This window comes from Sander lucioperca, chromosome 2 (assembly GCF_008315115.2).
Source record: "Sander lucioperca isolate FBNREF2018 chromosome 2, SLUC_FBN_1.2, whole genome shotgun sequence".
NCBI lineage: Eukaryota > Metazoa > Chordata > Actinopteri > Perciformes > Percidae > Sander > Sander lucioperca.
Window position 1 is genome coordinate 36,202,900 of NC_050174.1, and position 21,008 is coordinate 36,223,907.

Here is a 21,008-nt window from a genome sequence, read left to right on the forward strand (position 1 = left end):
TGTGTGTGTGTGTGTGTGTGTGACACGCTCTTATCGAGATCCAGCTGGCAACTAAATATACAGCTTCTGACAGAAAATGACAAACTGCAGATTATTAAAAGTGATCTTAACTTAGTGGCCTTGACACAGAAAAGACCTGATCATGATTCTTTCATTTTTCAGTGTCTATGTTAACTCTCGTTCTCCCTTTTTATTACATTTGTACACATCTGTATGTATGTTTTTCAACCTTTCCATGTTCATTCAAAAGGACAAAAAGGGAAGAGGAGTCCTTTTAGAAGCAAGTGTTGTTAAAAAAAAAAAAAAAAAGACATCATGGACAGGCCTCTCGATTGTGTTATTTTTCTGAAGCTGATGAGGGTTGACTATAATTTTTGTTTTGGGCATTGATATAGTTTGCTTCCTAGTTTAACAAGCAACCTTTCTGAGTTAGTCTCCCTGAACTCTCTGATCCCCCTTAAGGCTTTGGGGGGGGTGGCAGCTGTTGATCAGCACCCCCCTCCCCCCCAAAACATTTAGGTAACATGGGCTAGCAGACAAACGGCTTCTTCCACAGTAAACTCATTTTCTATCCTGATTTATTTGTTTGCAGTTCTTTGTTTGGATTTTATCTTAGGGGTAACTGAATCGAGCTCCACGGTTATGAATAAGCTCACATATTTGTTTTCAGGTTGGTCAATTCCAGAGTCCATTTGCTTGGGCTGCAGAGTAGTCCAGTGTCACAACTAAGCTAAAACTCCTGACCTAATAAAGGCAGGAACTGAAGTGTTCAGAGATAAAGAACCCGGCAGACGGGATCTGAAACATTTTAGAAACAAAGTGCAATATCACTCACTGACTTTTCTTCATTCTCCATTTGTAATGTTTGTTTTGATCCTTTTTTTTTTTGTCTGTCAATCATGACGATGTATAGATATTCTATGAATATACTGTACTATGTTCTGAATGGTTTAACCTTTTTGTCTAGTTCTTCCTTTTTTGATTTTGAATAAACGTTTTGTTCTAAATTACAATGAACTGTGACGTGTATTTCTGTGACAGAACTCTGACAAAACGTCCCTTCATCTGAACAACAAACTGTGTTGAAATGAAACTGATTAATCATTACCCTTTGCTTTACCCAAATCTATTTTTAATCATGACAGTTTCAGATTAGAACCAAACAGGTTGCAACTCTGTTGGACTCAGATTCTCCTCTAAAAAATAGTACAACACTGCCCCTGGAGGTGGTTTAAGAATTGCACCTTTTGATGGCAGAAAGTAGCTTTTTCTTATTTTAACCTTTATTTATCCAGGTAAGTTAATTGAGAACAATTTCTCATTTGCAACGACAGCCTGTTACATTCACACAGTTACACATACATACTTGCCCAGTACAACCACAGTCTGACCTGCTGAGCACTTCAGTGGTGGTAATGAGGGAGGAACAAGCCTCCTGAAACAAACTCTTTCAGGTTTGGATCCTGAGGCATCCCCGGTCTGGGGATTGAACCGGCGACCTCCCAAGCTCGCTTCGTTAACCTCTAGACAACCACTGCCCCATGTTTGTAAAGCCCAAACACTTACACTGAATATGTATCATACCGAATAAGTACTATACTTTCATCATAATTCATTGGAAAACATACTTTACTTATATTTAAAGATTGTTTATTGGGCATGTGTGAGATTTTCATGTCAGAGATGGAAGCCCCCCCAGAACAGAAATATATTATATTGTCCCCAAAAACCTTGCACAGAGGACTCAGGATTCATTCCTCTTTTCTGTCCGTTTGGACATGTCCACAATGGTCTTTACTAGAGATGTTCTGATGCCGATACCAGTATCAGAAAAGCCTCCCATACTGCCTAAAATGCTGGTATCGGTATCGGCAAGTACTGGAGTTTATGCACCGATCCGATACCATGTAATTTAGCCAAGAAGAAAATCTACTTTAAAGTACTACTTTACAGTTTATTTATGTTATTTTTCCGTTATGACTCACTGTCAAACTAGATAATAAAAAAGGTTGTATGGCGTTCACATTGTTTGTGTTTGTTCATGTTTCACAAAGAGTTCAACCTGAGCCAGACTGACAACAAAGATAGAAATAATATCACATCCATACAGGGATAGTAGTGTGAATAAAACGTTTTATTTCGAACAACATACAAAAAAAAGGTCAACAAAATACTTACAATACAAGACACAAAGTATTTCACTTTAAGAAAAAGCTAAAATAAGCAAAATAAATGAATACTCTTGTCCAAAAAGGAGTAGGAAAAAACAAAATGTTTTTCTGGTCCTGTACCCTTTTTTGAAATGTCCATACCCTTATCAAAGTGTTTTCAAGCTATTGTTTTGTCAACAAGACACCAGACACTGGGCAGCTGGGCAGAGCATGGGACTGGAAGCTGCTGACAGACTTGGACAAGAAACTCTGCTTCCCAGCTGAGATCGCAGCCACCAACCTGCGACCAGACCTTGTTCTGTGGTCAGCCTCGCTCAAGCTTGTCTACATCATCGAGCTCACCGTGCCCTGGTAGGGTGCAGTATAGGAGGCCTACGAACAGAAAAGGCTGAGGTACGCTGAACTTGCAGCCGATGCGCAACAACAAGGCTGGAATGCGAAGGTACGCCCAGTGGAAGTAGGCTGCAGAGGGTTCGTAGCCACCTCAACATCCAGGCTGCTCAGGGAGATGGGAGTCTGAGGGAAGGCCCACAGGCAGGCAGTCAAAGACCTCTCCAGGGCTGCTGAAAAGGGGAGCCAGTGGCTGTGGATAAAAAGAAAGGACTCCGCTTGGACCTTCAAATGAGTTGATGGCATCTAGGGAGTGAACCTGGGACGCTGGGATTCACTGCTGAACCCTCTGGAGGTGTTGTCGGCCTATCAGCGAAACACCCAAGAAGGAGGGCGCCCACTTGACAACCCAAAGGGTGCCATCACTCTACTGACCATCCCACGGAGTCTCATCGGTGCCTCAAGTACGCATTCATTGAGGGATATCAACATCTAGTCCTACACAACAGATCTAACAAACAACACACAACCCTTTAACGGAAACCTCATCAAAATTCATAAAACATTTGCAGATCAATTAATCGATCAAGTTACTATTCCATAATTTTTCTTAATTAAATAATTTGTTCATGTTCCATCCTTAAGCTATACTGCTGCCCATCCATTATATTGATCAAGCACAATTTGATTCTAACTAGATCAGAACAAAACTGAAACAAGTTAATAAAAAATAAATGATACACTACCCTTCCCACAGTATACAGCTGTTAAAACAAAATATATGTATTTTTTTTAACACACTGGTATGGATAGGTACTCGATATCGGCCGATATGCAAGTTCAGGTATTGGAATCGGTATTGGGAAGGAAAAAATAGTATCAGACTATCTCTAGTCTTTAGTGACCAAAGTTTCGGACCTCAGGTCAGAGGAGGAGAGCCAAAGCCGCAATGAAAAGCTGCACTTTCCTCTTTACTTAAGTATCACTTACTTATGTGAATTATGTGACTGCTCCAGGTCTGAGTGATTCACCGTCTTCTTACCCAGGGGCGATTCTAGGATCAGACCCTTATTTTTTTTTGATTGTCACACGGATACAGTGCCTTGCAATAGTGTTACCCCCCCCCCATCAGTAATTTCACTGGATACCAATGGATATATGTATTTATTATTACAACAGAGCATAAATGCATTTTATATATATATTATATATATATATTTGAACATATGAAAAAACTACGAAATTCCCTTTATGGACTACCAGAATCAAATGAAATGATAATGAGGTGTAAACAATAAATAAACAAAAAAAATATTAAACCTGATTCTTTGAACCTGTAATTGTTTGCCCTCTGTCACTAACAAACAAGTTTGCAAACTCTAACTTGAAGCACTAAAAAACTTTTTTTTTAAATTGTTTTTTTGTTATTATAATTTTTAGGGGGGCTGAGATGATGAAATTTAAAAAAAAAAGGGTCTAAAATCGCCACTGTTCTTACCTCATACCACAGGCTCATGTTGGTTTTATTGCTGAAGAAAATAATATGTCCCTAAAACGTGTCGTGTATAGGAAAACAGATGGTTTTGAAATTGCAGCGCAAATCTTTTGAAAGCTTGCCAGGCAGGCTTAGCTGTTAAAATCATATTGAACTTAAACATTTGTGATAAATCAAATGCTAATTATGACCCCGGTGTGTAAAAATAATAATAATGTTGAATTAGAGTTTAGCGGTTGTACCCTTTAAAATAAATTTGAATGAGTCACAGCACCCCTCTCTAGGTGGAACCTGATAGGAGTCGGTGGCGACAGGCCAAGTGAACCATGGTCACCGGTTCACATATAACAAAATACATGATTTATTGATCCCTGCTGAAAGATGCATGCACAGGAAAGTACATGCTGGTCTGCTGCAGAGCAATGATGGGGAAGGTTATCAGCATTAGACTTAACCCTTGTGTTGTCTCCCGTCAACCTGCAACTTTTAGTTTTACTGGGTCAAAATTTAAAATAAAATAAGAAATGTCAACGTTTAGGTCGTCTTTTTCGACACTTTTTTCGATGTTTTTATCACTTTTTCCGATTTTTTTTTTTTGTGTTTTTTCTGCGCTTTTGACGTTTTTGTTGTTTTTTTCGAAATTGTTTCCCCTTTTTTCAACGTTCTTTTATACAAAAAAAATCAAATGCTATAAAATTGAATAAAACACGCAAATTCAATGAAAGTAGTGAACTGATCATTTATTTTACTTGTGAAGAGTAATGGTTGTAGGGAACCATCCACGTTATTTTTTTAATTTATTTCTTTTGACAATTTGTTTGAAAGAAACCCAAATTTATGACATAGAAACTTTTTTTAAATGGGTCAAGTTTGACCCGAGGACAACAGGAGGGTTAAATGTAACAATGTTCTATAATCTTTTGTAATCTCCAATACACAATGTTCAAGCATCAGATGATCATTTTATTGACGTTAAATGCTTTGTTTTACTCGTCCTAATTGCACAGATGTATTTTTCACTTTGTTTGTGTTAGCAAGTAGTTATTTTATTGTCATTGTAGAAGTTGCACTCAAACCCTCGTGTTGTCTTCACATCGACAGAGAGAGGGGGAAGACATGCAGGAAATCGTCACAGGTTGGATTCGAACCCTGGATCTCTGCGTCGAGGCATAAACCTCCAAGTATATGTGCTCCTGCTCTACCCACTGAGCCAACCCGGCCACGTCATACCTAATTTTTGAGATAAAAAAGGCAGAAATTATGAAATATTTTCACTAATAGTTAAGATCAGATGATGTTGAGTGGATCACAGACTGGTTTATGTCAAAGTTTAGTCAGGATACTGTTTCATAACCATTTAAAAAATCTTTTAAATAAATGCTATAAAATTGAGTAAAACAACCAAAATTCATTGGAAGCAACCAATAATTTTACATGTGAAGAATGTTGTTTGGGATCCATACAACGTACATGCATGCATCCAAGTTCTTTTGGGGCAACTTGGTTATAAGAAACCCATATTTGTCATATAAAAATAAACTTTGAAAACCGGTCAAATTTGACCCGAAGACAACACAAGAGTTAACATTTTTGATACATATTGAGAATCCCTAACTGGTTCTGAGATCCTTGTAACTTGATTTGTTTCAGGCTGAGGTAAATATTTAACTCGGCTCAACACGTGACCTATTCATAATGTTCAACGGCCTGTTTCGTGAGAAGTCAATCAATTTTACTTGTAGCGTATCGACATGTGTACTACGTCAGCGCGGTTTTAAACGAATTGATTTTGTCGGAGAATACGAGCATGTATGCACCAATGAGCTCAGCAAATTCGATCATGCCTAATGTGAATGAATGCTCTGTGCTGCACTGTGAGTCTCGTTGCAGGTCAAGCTGGAACCAAATGCTCAGAGTGATCTCTGAAAGAGCGCCAATGTCACTGCTATTGCATAAGTGAACCTGGCAGTTTTATGATATCTAAATGTCCTCTGTGGCGCAGTGACCGTAGTGTAAAGAAAGGAAAAACTGCTTCTAAACATTCACCCCAAACTGGCATGTTAAATACTAGTGGGGGAAAAAAATCATATGTATCGTGAGTTTTTTTGCGACGATTTTTAAGATCGATTCTTTTCCCCAGAATCGATATTCTTTATTTTTATTTGTTATTTTTTTTACCAATAATTCACCTGAATATATTCTGTTGATACTGTACCGCTGATGTCGACTACATCACATCCGTTTCCAGCAAAACAGAGCGAAAGCAGAAAATGCAGAAAATCCATGTTATGTTACTTCTTTACAAATGAAATAAATGTCAGACTGACTGACGTGATGGGCATTCTTCTCAGAAAACAATCAAAGTTTTTAGGAATTCATCATGATATATTGTCTCCGGAAGTGTATTATTCAACATTTGTTTTTGTTAAAGAAGAAAAAATCGAAAGCATATTGTCCCAGCTCTATTATACATACAAACTGACAGCTCATCAACTTTACTGGGGATTTTTTTTGCAAATTATCAGTTTGAGCCATCATCAGTGATGACTCAGCAGCTCTGTCAGCTTTGACCAAGCACTTCAGTGTGCCTTTGTGCCCCCCCCCCCCCCATCCCCTCACTCCCCTCCACGGCCCCCTTTTGGCTTTTGTGGGCCCAGGCCTTTGTGGGTATCTGACCCCTGCCGAAAAAGCAGGAGGAGATTGTTGAGGGAGAGCATAGATTGGGGCCGGCGTGCATGTTTGTGTGTGTGGTGGGAGTGTTGATTAGCAAGTGCTGACACTACACAGGCCTCAGCTGTTTCCTCTCACCAGCTAATCCCACTACCCAGAAGCCCCTGTGATCCAGAGGTTCTCAGCAGCTTGCTGTGACCAGACACGTTCAGCATGGATGGGGATGGGAATGGGTGGGGGGCAGGGGTTGGACTGAGGCCTCCCGTACGCCTGCTTGCCAGTGCCTCATCATCACTGTGACATAATAGAAATACACACACACACACGCGCGCGCGCGTGCACACACACACACACACACACACACACACATCTCTGCACTGAGGCATGAAGCACAGCTTCGATGAAAGCCCACACATTCCTCGAAACAATGGAACAGCCAATATTAGTACAGGTCTGAAAATGTTAGGCAGGAACGGATCCAAAGATCTGGATGTCGTGGCAGCTTGTTAAAAACCTTCCTCACCTCTTCTTGCAGTATGTAAAGGGTTCTGACTCATGTAGACCACCACGTTCAACTTCAACATGTAAGGCTATGCAAAGAGGATGAGGCTCGTAGACAGTGAAAAACAGTTTATTCCACGGTATGATCCAAAACAAAGATAAACAAAAAAAGTATCCATATACAGTGCTGGATTATCAAAAAACTAGTCTCGCATTGCCAGACCTTCCTCCACAATGCTGTGGAGGAGGGTCTGGCTAGTCCACACAGCATTGCGGGATGGGAGAAAAACGTGCTCTGGTTTATTGGCATTTCTTTAAACCAATCACAATCGTCTTGGGTGGCGCTAAGCGCAAGACAGCGCCACGGTGCCGCTGCAAAATAGCCTCTGGAAGGAACTTGTTTTGGTGGAACATGTGTACGTTCAAAAGTTGTTTTAGTCATGCAACAGAAACCTCAGATTGGACAGATACCCTGCAGAGATCTGAGGAGCAGTTAACCATAGTCCTCAGAAATCCACCGGAGTTTAAAATTCCAACACAAAGAAAGCGGAAGATAATGGACATCCGGCTGAAAAGAGTGACATCCGGCGGAATTTCCGGCTGCACCAGAGCAAACCCAGAAGTGGAACGTCGTGGATATAGACTTTCCTATAACCAAAGCTACAGTCTACAATCAGCAGTCAGAAATATTGTTGCTCCACATCCTGCTCCGTTGAAGCTTAACTTACACTAACTCCACTTAAAGAAACCAACTCTAAATTATCCAATAGCAGGACAGACTAGTGGAGCATGAGTTTTAATAGGGCGAAATATACATCAAAGCACATTCTACAATGTGACCCATTACCTGAATTCTAATGTATATTACATATTTTAAATGTCAAAAAACAATTTACCTTTGCAATGAGAATAAAATACCGAAAACTGTAAACAATCCAACGTGGCTCTTACAGGGGATATAATTCTAATTTGTGACTCTGAAAGAGAGAAGTATAATATCCTCATGTGTATGTCAGCTTACAGGAATAAAACGTGTCATTGTTTTCCTGGCATCAAAAAAAAAAAAAAAAAAAAATACCTATCATATATACTGTAAGTCCTATGAAACATGTTTGTAGACACATCCAGGTCATACAGACTGACCTCTGCAGCTGGTTACTTGAATAACTGGCAGAATTAAGCTCATGTTTGTTTATCATTAACACAAGTGCTTCTGTGTTAATCTCCCTGCTTTGTGTCAAACATTAATTGTTCTTTACTTATTGACTAAATGAGGCTGCAAGAACAGTTTGAAAAGAAAGGTCTACAAAGAATATAATCTAAATCCTTTTAATCGCAGTTTTCTCTGTGCTTATTCCTGAACCAATTGTTTTATTTTCAATACGTTTTTAATTGGTTAATCCCATGTAAACAATCACTGCAATTCTTTTCTTTCCATGGACAAAATCGTTTAACCATTCCTTCTTTTCCAGAAGCCAGTTTTAAACCAAATCGTAACCTCCCTACCAAAGAAAATCTGGAGCACTCTTTAGGCTATCCTCAATACTTTATCATAGCCTTTCTATGCTACATTTCTATGTCATTTTTCTTCTTCTTCTCCTCCTTTCCTTGACTGGCTGTGCATTGTATGACAATGCTTGTCTTCAGGTTCATTATCTCACCCACGCAAAACTATCTGTAGCATTACTCACTTTTTAGACTTTAAATATTTGAGCCGATCTCAGGATTTATGCCAAACGATGAATGAGTATTTTGAATTCCAGTATGTGCCCTTGAGGCTTCCAGTTAACGTCAAGTCTACGTCACAATCGAGTAAGTTGCATATTGTGATGTCACAAAACCCTGCTCGTAAACCGACGTTTTAAACAGAGAAAGTTTCCTCTTTCAGTAGATGAATGTGCAAACAGCCTTCTAGTGTACACAGAACACTCATTCTGCGCAGCGAGAGTCAAACATCCGACTGAAGTAGCAATAAGAAAACCACATTCATGAGAGGTGAGAACTTCACAGAGTGAGGAATGATACAGAAGGACTTTTAAAAGATCTGTGTTTGCAGGCATTTAGATGATACACAGCGGTGGAAAAATAATTCAGATTCCTTAATTAAAGTAAAAGTACTAATACCACACTGTAACAATACTCTGCTCCAAGTAAAAGTCGTCTTAACTCTCTTAGCCAAACTTAATTTGTAAAGTAACTAAAGCTGTCAGATTAATGTGGAGTAGTGTAGTAAAAAAGTATACTATTTCTCTTTGAAATTTAGTGGAGTAGAAGTAGAAAGTGGCATGAAAAGAACAGAATCAAGTAAAGTAAAAGTACCACAACATTTGTACTTAAGTACAGCACTTGAGTACATGTCCTTACATTCCACCACTGACGATACATCCTGTAGGAGAGTACTGAACTTTTTCATCAGCCTTTCCTAATACACACACACACACACACACACACACACACACACACACACACACACACACGCTCGCACGCACACAGACACACGCTCACGTACACACACACACACACACACACACACACACACACACGCTCGCTCACGCACGCACGCACGCACACACACACACACACACACACACACACACACACACACACACACACACACACAGCAGAAGCAACACTGCAGCCAGCTCGCCATCTGTCCTGACTCGGTCTGTTTTCCTCTTTAGGCCTATATAAAGAAAGAAACAGAGATTGAGCTGCAGATAGACAGTGTTTGTAAAGTAACCAGTAACTAAAGCTGTCAGATTACGTAATGCATTGAGGTAAAAAGTACAATATTTCTTTCTGAAATAATACTCTAGTGGAGTAGAAGTAGAAAGTCCACGCGCACGCACACGCACACACACACACACACACACACACACACACACGCGCATACACGCACACACGCACGCACACACAGCAGAAGGCCGAAAGAAAGGAACAGAGATTGAGCTGCAGATAGACAGTGTTGGAGAAGTATTCAGATCATTTACTTCAGTAAAAGTACTAATACCACACTGTAAAAATACTCTGTTACAAGTAAAAGTCCTGCATTGAAAATGTTACTTACAGTACTACAGTATGTAAAAGTATGAAATGTAGCGGTCACTTTTTCATCAGCCCTTCCGAACACTTCCACTAACACACACAACACACACACACACACACACACACACACACACACACACACACACACACACACTCACACACACGCATACACACACACACACACACACACACACACACACACACATACACACACACACACACACACACACTCACACACACATACACACACACAGACAGACACACACACACACACACACACACACACACACACACACACACACACACACACACACACACACACACAGCCAGCTTGCCATCTGTCCTGAGTAGTGACTCTGTTTTCCTCTATAGGCCCAAAGAAAGTAACAGAGATTGAACTGCAGATAGACAGAACGGAGAGTAAGAGGGGGGGAGCAATGCTTTTTTTTTTCTTGATGATCTTTCTCTGCAGCTGGTTCATTCCAGTTTGAAGCACTTCTGCATGAGGAGGCTGACAGCAGTGGCTGCTGCTTTTTTTGCCGGACTGTTTTTCGACCTTGCCTGGGACAAATTGTTTACCTTCACTGAATGCACCACATTGGACAGCTGAAAGGAGAGAATATCTTACCATGACACAAAGCAACACAATATTTACCCTGCTGTCATTTCACTTTAGCAGGGAGAGAAAATTACGATGAACCTCATGGAGACCTTTTGTGCCTGGATCCTGTCTCTGTCAACGCACGCATCCACGTGCCTTTATAATTGAAAAAAAAAAACCATGTTAAATAAATATCATTAGAGCTGCAAAGATTAACCATTTAATCGATTAGTTGTCAACTAATAAATTAACTGGCAAAAACTTTCATAGTCAATTAATTGATTAGAGTCATTTTTTTTATGAAAAAAGTGAAAAATTCTACAGCTTCTTAAAGATTCAGATTCAGAAAACTTTATTGTCTGTCATGACAGAAAATCATCTTAGACGTGGCTCAACACAGTGCAAAAACAAACTCGGACAGTAAACATACAATAACTTAAAGTGCTCATATTCTGCTTTTTGTCTTTTCCCCTTTCTTTTATTGTGTTATATATCTTTTTGTGCACATTATAGGTTTACAAAGTGAAAAAGCCCAAAGTCCAGCCCAAAGGGACTTACCATCTCCAACAGAAAACATTGTTCACAAACTGCTCCAAACAGCTCTATTGTAGTCCAGCCTTTACTTCAGTGACGATAAAATTGTATAATGCTCGCCTAGCTGCTAGCATGGCACGCCCTCATACTCTGCAACTGACTACCTAGCAGTATTTACTGCGCATGTGCGACTAGCAACAAAGATGGAACAGAAGTGAGATGTCTCACTCTGTAGCTAAAACAGAGAGCTCAACACACAGGGTGAAAAGAGGAGCTGCAGCAATGTGCAGTACAAATATACGGTGTTATCTGAAAATTAAACCACATAAACCTATTCTGGTACAACCTCTAAATAAAATTATGAACCTGAAAATTAGCATAATATGAGCACTTTAAGTTAATTACAATGTATGTGTGCAAAGTGGCATAGTGTTAGTGTGGGTGTGTGGGTCATTACATTTTTCATTTAGGATGTTAATGGCAGTGGAAATGAAGGAGTATTTGTGTTTTTTTTGGCCAGAGGGACTTATTGTGGCAGGTAGTAGGATGGTAGTAAATGGAACGAGTTATGCAGGGGGTGAGTGGGATCTTTTGTAATGTGATTGGCTTTGCTTTCAACTGCATGTGTGCGAAGTACTGACAATGGAGTTTGGGTTTGGCCAGTTATTTTACTTGCCTGATTAATGATCAATTAAATGATGATAAATTAATGCATGAATGAATGAATGATAAATGTGAATATTTATAGTTTCTTCACTCCTCTGTTACAGTAAACTGTATATCTTCGAGTTGTGGACAAAACAAGACATTTGAGGACCTCATCTTGGGCTTTGGGAAACACTGATAACCTTTTTTTTTTTCAACCCTTTTCTGCCTTTTTATAGACCAAACAACTAATCGATTAATCAGGGAAAATAATCGATAGTTAAATAAAAATAATCGTTAGTTGCAGCCCTAAATATTATACAGTGCATGCATGTCAACAGCAGCTGCTGCCCATACTGTAAACAGTATATGTCGCGTGTCAGTTTTTAGACTTCTTGACTCTAAATTAGTCCTTTCATGAGTGACAGATGTCAGATTCCTCTTCTAATCTCAGCCTCAAGTCTCCAGAGTCTGTCCTCACCTCGCTAATGTGTTGTTTTTATCTAATGAGTGTGCAAAAATGTAATTGTTGTTTTGTTTTTTTTAAAAAGAGGGACAGTTTGCTGTGGCTAACCTTAGCACAGCAAAAACACTTTTGATACATGGACTGAGTATAAATCATGATTATAAATCATGATGGTGTTGCTAATTGAGAATCCTTAAGATATATCCTCAGTGGAGCAGTATGGGCTGTTGTGGCCCTTCATATTCATTATGGACAGGAACATGATAGCCAGAGTGACACTGTGCTATGTTCCCATGCCAGGACTCCCATCCCCACCATACCAGAGTCCCAGCATGGTCAGCATTCCACCTCCAACCATCCTTCACACACAAACACTGCGCTCCACTGGCATGTTACTCACGCAGCACCACATGTTCAAAGACATTGCCATTACTACGGCCTGGAAAAGTCCTGCACAGTTTGCACCTATTTTTGCAACGGCCGAAATAGACATGTAGTTAAAAAAAGGGGTCAGGTTCAAGGGAGTGAAGATACGTTTAGGTGTTGTGTTAATTGTCCAAAGAGAAATACTGTATGTACTAATGTGGGCCATCTTAATCTCTAAATGCACTTGTGAGACATAAGATGAGACGTCGAGTAAATCCTCGTCTATATCCACGATGTTCCACTACCGGGATTGCTCTGTTGTTGCCGGAAATTCTGTCCAATCTGAATTTTCACTTGCACGACTAAAACAACTTTTGAACGTACACATGTTCCACCAAAACAAGTTCCTTCCAAAGGCTATTTTGCAGCATCTACGCCGAATTAATGTAAATGTGAAATCAATGTGAGCATCAAAGCTACAAAAATTGTAGTTGGTCCACAGTGGACTTCTTTAGTTTTTCTAGAAGTTTTGTCTTTAAGCTTTTTGAGTGTTATTTATTTATTATCTGCTCCAGCTTTTCCAACGTTTTGCGCATAGAAACTCGAGTGAAGATAATTACCCCTTCTGAAGAGTCCATCATGTTTTTTTAATCCTCCGTGTCCTCCTTGGCTACTAGCCGCTGTGGTGAGGAGGTATCGTGGACGTGCCTATAGTTTTGTTGTCATTACTTACGGTACAGATCCATTTGTCCGACACGACTGAAGCGTGGTGTTGCGACGTCATACATCCATGGTTGATGGTCCACGCCCTTGACCGGCAGCTGATTGGACGAACGCGTGACGTGGGTCTGGCTTCTCGAGAATTTCAACAGAGTGTCATGGCGGCTCGTTGAGAATACGATCTTGTATTTTACAAAAATAGTTCACCGAAACGTGTTTCTAAAAACATTTTAAGTGAGAAATAGGCCATACAGTTGCTGAATCTGTCTTCATTTCGGATCGACAAAGGTTAGTTTGAAAGATTTTTGTCTACTTCTACTGAATAGTCGCGTCATGTTCAACGGATTCATTTGCATAAAGATGGGCATCGGCCAGCTTTTTGACGTGCAGCATTTTCAAATGTGCAGTGCCGCCTTCCCGGAATGCTTTGCGTGCACGTTGAAGTCGCTTGAGGTCACCCATAGGAATAGAGAGGAGCGCGGCGCGACAGAAGCAAACGGACAAATGGATCATCAGCGTTAGAATTCCTCATGGGGGCAACAGAAACTACGCACTATAGCTTTAAGTCTCACCTCGTCACCTGATGTGTTTGAAATGATGGTTCGATTGTGACGGCAACACAACATGAGTTGGCATCAGTGCTGCAACTAACGATTATTTTCGTTGTCGATTATTTTCTCGATTAATCAATTAGTTGTTTGGTCTATAAAATGTCAGAAAATGGTGAAAAATGTCAATCCGTGTTTCCCAAAGCCCAAAATGATGTCGTTAAATGTCTTGTTTTTGTCCACAACTCAAAGATACTCAGTTTACTGTCACAGAGGAGAGATGAAACTAGAAAATATTCACAGAAATGTGAATGACTCAAAAAATGACTCAAACTGATTAATTAAGTATTAACATAGTTGACGATTCATTTAATGTTTGACAACTAATAGATTCATCTTTGCAGCTCTAGTTGCCATTTCTTATCATAACTGTGTGAGAAAGACTGATGGCCTTGGGCACTCTGCATGGATACGGACTCGAGGAGAAAACAAAGTCAGCCTGACATTACCAACATGCCTCCATGTTGAAAATGTACTCAGATTACTGCATTTCTTCCCCATGGTGAACAATGATGGGTGCGGTGAGCTTGAGGGGAGTTATGTGAAACATTTTCACCAGTGACACTCTCTCTCACTCTCTGTTATGTCACAGAGGATTCGGCTCAACAGAGTGGGTGAAGTGCTTTGCAGCCGTAAAAAAGATGCTGAAATGCCACCATTTGAACCTGCCAAGATGTTGCTGTTAAAGCAACACTAAAGCACTTTTCCCGCTTCGGTCCCCCTACAGATTGGAAGCGGAATTATCTATTACATTACATTATGCAAGTTTGCCAGATCGGGTAGCGGATCTGTAGTTTGAATGAGACATTACAACAGCAGTAATGGACAATTCCGCTTCCAACCTGTTGGGGGACCAAGGCGGGAAAAGTGCTCTAGTGTTGCTTTAATGCCTCGGCTGTGAATTGATTCTGCATCAATTGCTGTGTTATTATATGGTCTAAAATCTCCTTCGCCAATTCATTAAAGCAGAGAAGAAGTAGGGGTGTAAATCACAAGTTGTATCACAATACAATATTATATTGATTCTTTGGACAATGATACAATATTTACTGACATCACAATCACAGTCTACCACAATACGATATCCATTGGATTCAATTCAGTGGCCTGCAACCGATACGAGACGATACATAAGCCCATTTAACACAATCAGTTACATTTATATATATTTACAAAAAGCAACTAAAATATGATTTGACAAGTTCATTACTACACTCTTCCAGACATTTAAAATAAAAAATCAACTACCTTTTTAATTAAAAGAATAAATATGAAGTTGGAATTTTAAAATAAAGGCGCATATTAAAGATGATTTTATGTATTGATATTTTCACCATGTATCGATAATATCGCACGGTTAAGGATTGATTAATTGATATTTCGATCCAGATCGATGTATCCTCAAACCCCTAATAAGAAGCTATATCTGAGAACACAGATGCAAGGGGGTAGACAAAATAATGTTAACACTTCTTGGAAATGAAGATCACAGGTGATTTAGTTACTGTAAAGTCCCGTTTAATGTTTATTAAGTGTTATTTATGGCATATCAAATGTGATATCTACTGTAATGGCAAGCCACCGGGTCAAGCGTGATTACACAAGGTGAAACTCGATGTGCTTTTTATGTAACTCCCTCCTCATGTTCTGGTTCAAGGCACTGAGAGGGGCTGAGGAGTGCTGTTTCACCACTTGTCTTTTTTTTACCCTGCTGGTCCCCTGTGGAAGTTGTTCAGTTTCCTTTTTTTAGCAACAGCTGACTCATAGCATAACTCCCCGCCCCCACACCCCCACCCCCACTCATCCTCCGTCAGCTCCCTCGCAATGTTCCCGCTCAGCTCTAACTCTCTCTCTCTCTCTCACTCTCTCTCTCTCTCTCTCTCTCTCTCTCTCTCTCTCTCTCTCTCTCTCTCTCTGTGCCTGCTCAGATTCTCCTGAGTCACAGAGAGTGAAAAGACCCCCCTCCGTCCCACTCAGAAGCCCCTTACCCCCCCCTTATGTCTCGTTCCTGAAAAACAACAGGTGCAGCGGGGCCTGCAGAGGGCGGGCTGTCTGGTGGGCAGCGTGTCCAAGCCTTCCAGTCACTTCTCACCGTTATTTCACCCCCCTCTGCCTCCACACATCCAATCTGTCGCCTCTTCCCTTCAGTCCTTCACCCAATCTCTCTGAACCCTTTCACCCAGCCCGTCCCTCCACCTCTACCTCTGCACTTGTTCCACTACTCTTCTCCCTCTAATCTCAAACTCCTGCCACTCTCTCCTCGACTGAGTGCACATTCTTTCCAGACAAATTATACATCGCACTCTACGATCTCGCTTGCACAGCATTGAGCTTACCACGGAGATGACCTTGTGTCTTTAAAAAATAGTTTTCCCTCTGTCCCTCCAACTCCCTGCTTCTTTTCTCTCTTTGTCCATCATGATTCTTTGTCCGAAATACTGCTGTATGATGCAGATGTTGCTACAACAACCATGCTTCTTGTCCATTCCCAAATTTCTACAACAGCCTCCTGTTTTGTTGGTCAAAGATTTGCTCTTTGTGTGCAGCCTATATGGTTTCTAGGCCATAACTGATGTTGTGCACACAGTAGTTTCCAAATATCACATGGTCTTTCTTCTCTAACCCAGATCCCTAAGTGATAGCCCGCTGACTCCCAAAATAGCATTGTAGCCTTATCTACACAGTACAATGGGACAAGTTGTACAATACTTCATAGGGGAAAGTACACGTTTACAAGTTTGAAAGGGGTTTTGTTCATGGATTAGCTGTTGAAAAAGCTTCAGCTAGATCGACCATGGAGCTGAAGTCAAATAAAACTGAAGTAAAACGCTGTATTCTTTTCTTATCTTTTTTATTAGTATGTCAATTTGCATCATAAAACATGCTGGTTTCTGTTCACTTTAACACATGCTGTATGTCTATACTTCTCATATTTTCTGCATTCAATTTGCTGAGCAACTGTCTCCAAGGATGCATGTTGATAATGGCCATGGGGCAGTCTGTTCCTTTGCTATTTTGGATTTAGTTTTGTGTGTAGCCTTTAGATCTGCTGTTGCACCGTCAAGACATAAACCTCTTTACGGTTAAGGGAACCCATAAAAACTTCTCTTTGGCCTTGCTCAAAATAGGACTGGGTAACTTGTTGTTGATCAGTCTATATATGAGCTGACATTAAAAACGACCCTGCTACAGCAGCAGCAGCAGTAGTATGATTGTAAGGAGCTGAAATGAGTGATGATGATTGCTGCTCTACAATTTCAAGCATCTACAGCATTGCATTGTTCCCCTTTGCTGTTTCATTATAGGAAAACAATTGGAAATGGGGAAGCAAAAATATCTATGTCCAGTCATTTGTTTTGAGTATGAAAACTCTTTCCAGAGGCTACTCATTTGTTGTTTGTTGGGAGGTTTAATTAGCCTGGCTCCGCCCTCCTACGTACTTCTGCTCAATTTTCATTTCCCTTCAGTGCTCCGTCTGGGTTTGCGGTATATTTGCAGGTTTTCTCTGGTCAAATCTTTACCGGTCCAATGAGCGAATAGAGGGGGTGGCTGAGAACGATGACGTTGAGGTTGTGCGCTAGTTTGAGTTGTAGTTCCGTAATGGCGGCGGAGAAAGATGCGAGCGAAGCCATTCAGTCCGTTGTGGCAACGCTGCCGAATATCCACAAGTTAAAGCCCGAGCAAGAACAATCTTTGCTGAGTTTTGTTGGTGGCCATGATGTTGTGGCCCTCCTCCCCACGGGGTTGGGGAAAAGTTTGATTTTCCAGCTCGCTCCGTTAGTGGTGAAGGAGTTGGCCAAGGCAAATGCTAGCGATGCTAAGCCGACGTCACGACCAAACGTTAGCGATTGGTTATGACAGATCCAGAGTGGCTCTGGGCAGATCCAATAGTTTTAAACTTCAACAGAGTACTGGCCTTCAAGGAAGTTAACACAGACTCTCTGTACAAATGAAATGTACCAGAGTCTGGTAGGACCAAGCTAAGGTTTAATGGCTTTCAAGAAGACATCTTTCGCAAGACCCAAAACGCTATGTTTAGCTAAGTAATACTGTTTTGAAGAATAAGCACAATATAAAAAAAAACACTCAACCAATCCAACATTTGATCAACATCTCAGGTGTAGCATGGCCCACTTCTGACACCACTTAAATTTCCTCTCCTAAATACATTATCAGATATTCCAGGACTTCAGCTCATGTTCCCAAAGCTTCCATCCATCCATCCGTCTGGTCTGGTCCAGACTGGATCGGTGGGTATTTCCCCGAGCCTGTATTTGCTCCTTGGGTCAGACTATACATGTAAACAACACGGTCAGTCACCCCAGCTGGTGTCTGTAAAGCTGAACCCAGCAGAATGGACAGGAATGACCAGGTGGCTAAACAAGATACAAGCACACATACACTCACACAGACCCACACAGTCAAGTCTAAACACATACACACACACACACACACACACACACACACACACACACACACACACACACACACACACACACACACACACACACACACACACACACACACACACACACACAAACACACACCCTACACACACACACACACACACACACACACATATATTAATCACACATTACTACTAAATGTACTTTACAGTAACCCTTATATTGTTTGAGGGTCAAATTTGACCTGTTTTAAAGTTCAGATATGTAAAAAGTACCATTTACTTTTTTTGTTATTGGAACAAGGCTTCATGATATCATCAGAAATAACTATTCTAACACAACAAAAGATTTTGTCAAAAAAAAAAAAAGTGACATCTGTGGTGTAACGGGTCAAATATGATCCGTCGGAGAATATTGGCTGTTGCATAAGTTGTTGCTTTACCACACACATACACACACACACACACACACACACACACACACACACACATATATATCATTATAAAGCTGAGTTGTGTGTCCAAATCCTTCCCTGGCAACACTCTTTGTTGTGTCCAAATGACAATTTGATGAAAGCCACGTAACATATTACCATAACAAAGTGGGAGCTGCTGAAATGTTGATGGGATTTGCGTTGGCTGTGTGACAACAGAGAGCATAACAGAGTAGTGTTACACAACACATAAATCACCTTGGACAAATTGTGATATTTTCCCGATTGTTGCTGCTGCACAAAAAAGACTTACGTGTGCTTCTCTGTGTTGCTTTTGAGATGTATTATTTAACACAATGTATTTAATACACAGGTGGATAGCAAGAAGTCCAAATTTCTGTAAAACGCATGCTTCAATCTCATGCTAATTATCATTTGAGTTGACGTGAGGAGATTTGGAGCGACGCTGAGTCTTCTGTCAGCTCTGTGAGTTTTGGCTGAGCGGTAGAGACAGAGGGATGTGAGAGGAGGAGGAGGTATTTGCTCAAGTAGAGGCTTAACTTCTTTCTGGAACTTTCTGAGACTATATCAAAACTCATCGTTTTCTTGATCCGATAATCTAGTGATGCTGTGGGATGTCCTGTCTATCCACTCTCTCTTTATACCTTTTAGTTTCTTCTCAATTCTACTTAAAAACAATTCAGTATTTGTTTCTTTGTTCACTCTTTCAGTTTCTTCTCAATTCTACTTACTGTAAAAACAATTTGGTCTTTGTTTCTCTTTTCACTCTTTTATTCCTCTATTGTTGTAACCTCTGTTTCTTTCTTTCAGTTTCTCTCTTTCAGTCTCCTCTCTCCTCTACGATTCACCACTGAGTCATTATAATCTTGTCCTGGGCTGTGGCTAACTCTTTCAGCTGTCAGGGATCAGCCAATTGGAAAAAGGGGATGGGACCACACCCTTACTAGGTCCGCCCATGCTGCGACTCCAACATCTGACTGCACACACACACACACACACACACACACACACACACATACAAATCAGCAAAAGTGTACTATCTGCCTTTTTCTTTACTTTCAGAGAAGCAGCCTCCCTACTGTAACTCCAGAAGACCCTACTTCCTGTTTTTAAAACTGCATCTTTTCAGTCACTTTTTTTGCCCTTTATTTCCCCCGGTGTGCAAAGTCATACATAGATAATAGATTTCTCAGAACAGGCTGATTTTGCTTCACTGCCCACAGCTGGTTTCTATCCAGTGACGTACACACAAGAGTCACGCAAGGACAAGGGCAGCCCGGTCCGGTCTGCTCCAGTTCTGCTGTGACTCATTTTAATCATTTGGATCGGCTGGACGAAGGAAAAAAAAGAGACTTAAAGGCTTCTCTCATTTCTACTAACTGCGTCAGTTTTTGGCAGCCGGTCTCTTTTCCCTCCAAATGAGCCGAGCTGCAGCAGTGAGTGCTGCAAAGAGATTGGCTCATCGCGACTGTGAGCTGAGCAGACAGAGAGGAATGTGTGACACATATCAGTGCAATCGTCTTCTGACCAGTTCACTCTCTGGCAAACCATGTGCTCGGCTGCTGCTCCCTGCTCACAGCTTCTTTTCACTGCAAACTGGGTGACGAACAATACGTGACATGGATGGTTCATGATTATCTTAGCATGTAATATTTTGTCTGTTGTACAACTTTATAACTGGCTCTGAACATGTTTAGAAAGCTACATAAATGTGTTGTAATACAAGACCGGGAAAACAAGTTGTATAACTGTCTCCATTTTCAAGTGGTGAGAGATATGAAGTGATTTTGATACAGCGCAGCAGCAGAGCCAGCTGAAGTTTTGAAACTCCTTTGGTCCTGCACACTTCATGTATCTCATGAAGTAAACAACAATTTGAACATTGTTGCATTTTGTCATCTTGTGTCCAATATCTTTTTCAGTAGATTTGTTGCTCTGAGCAACAGTGTACAGTGTAATTCAGGTTAGAGGGTGATTCATGCAAACCTCATACACC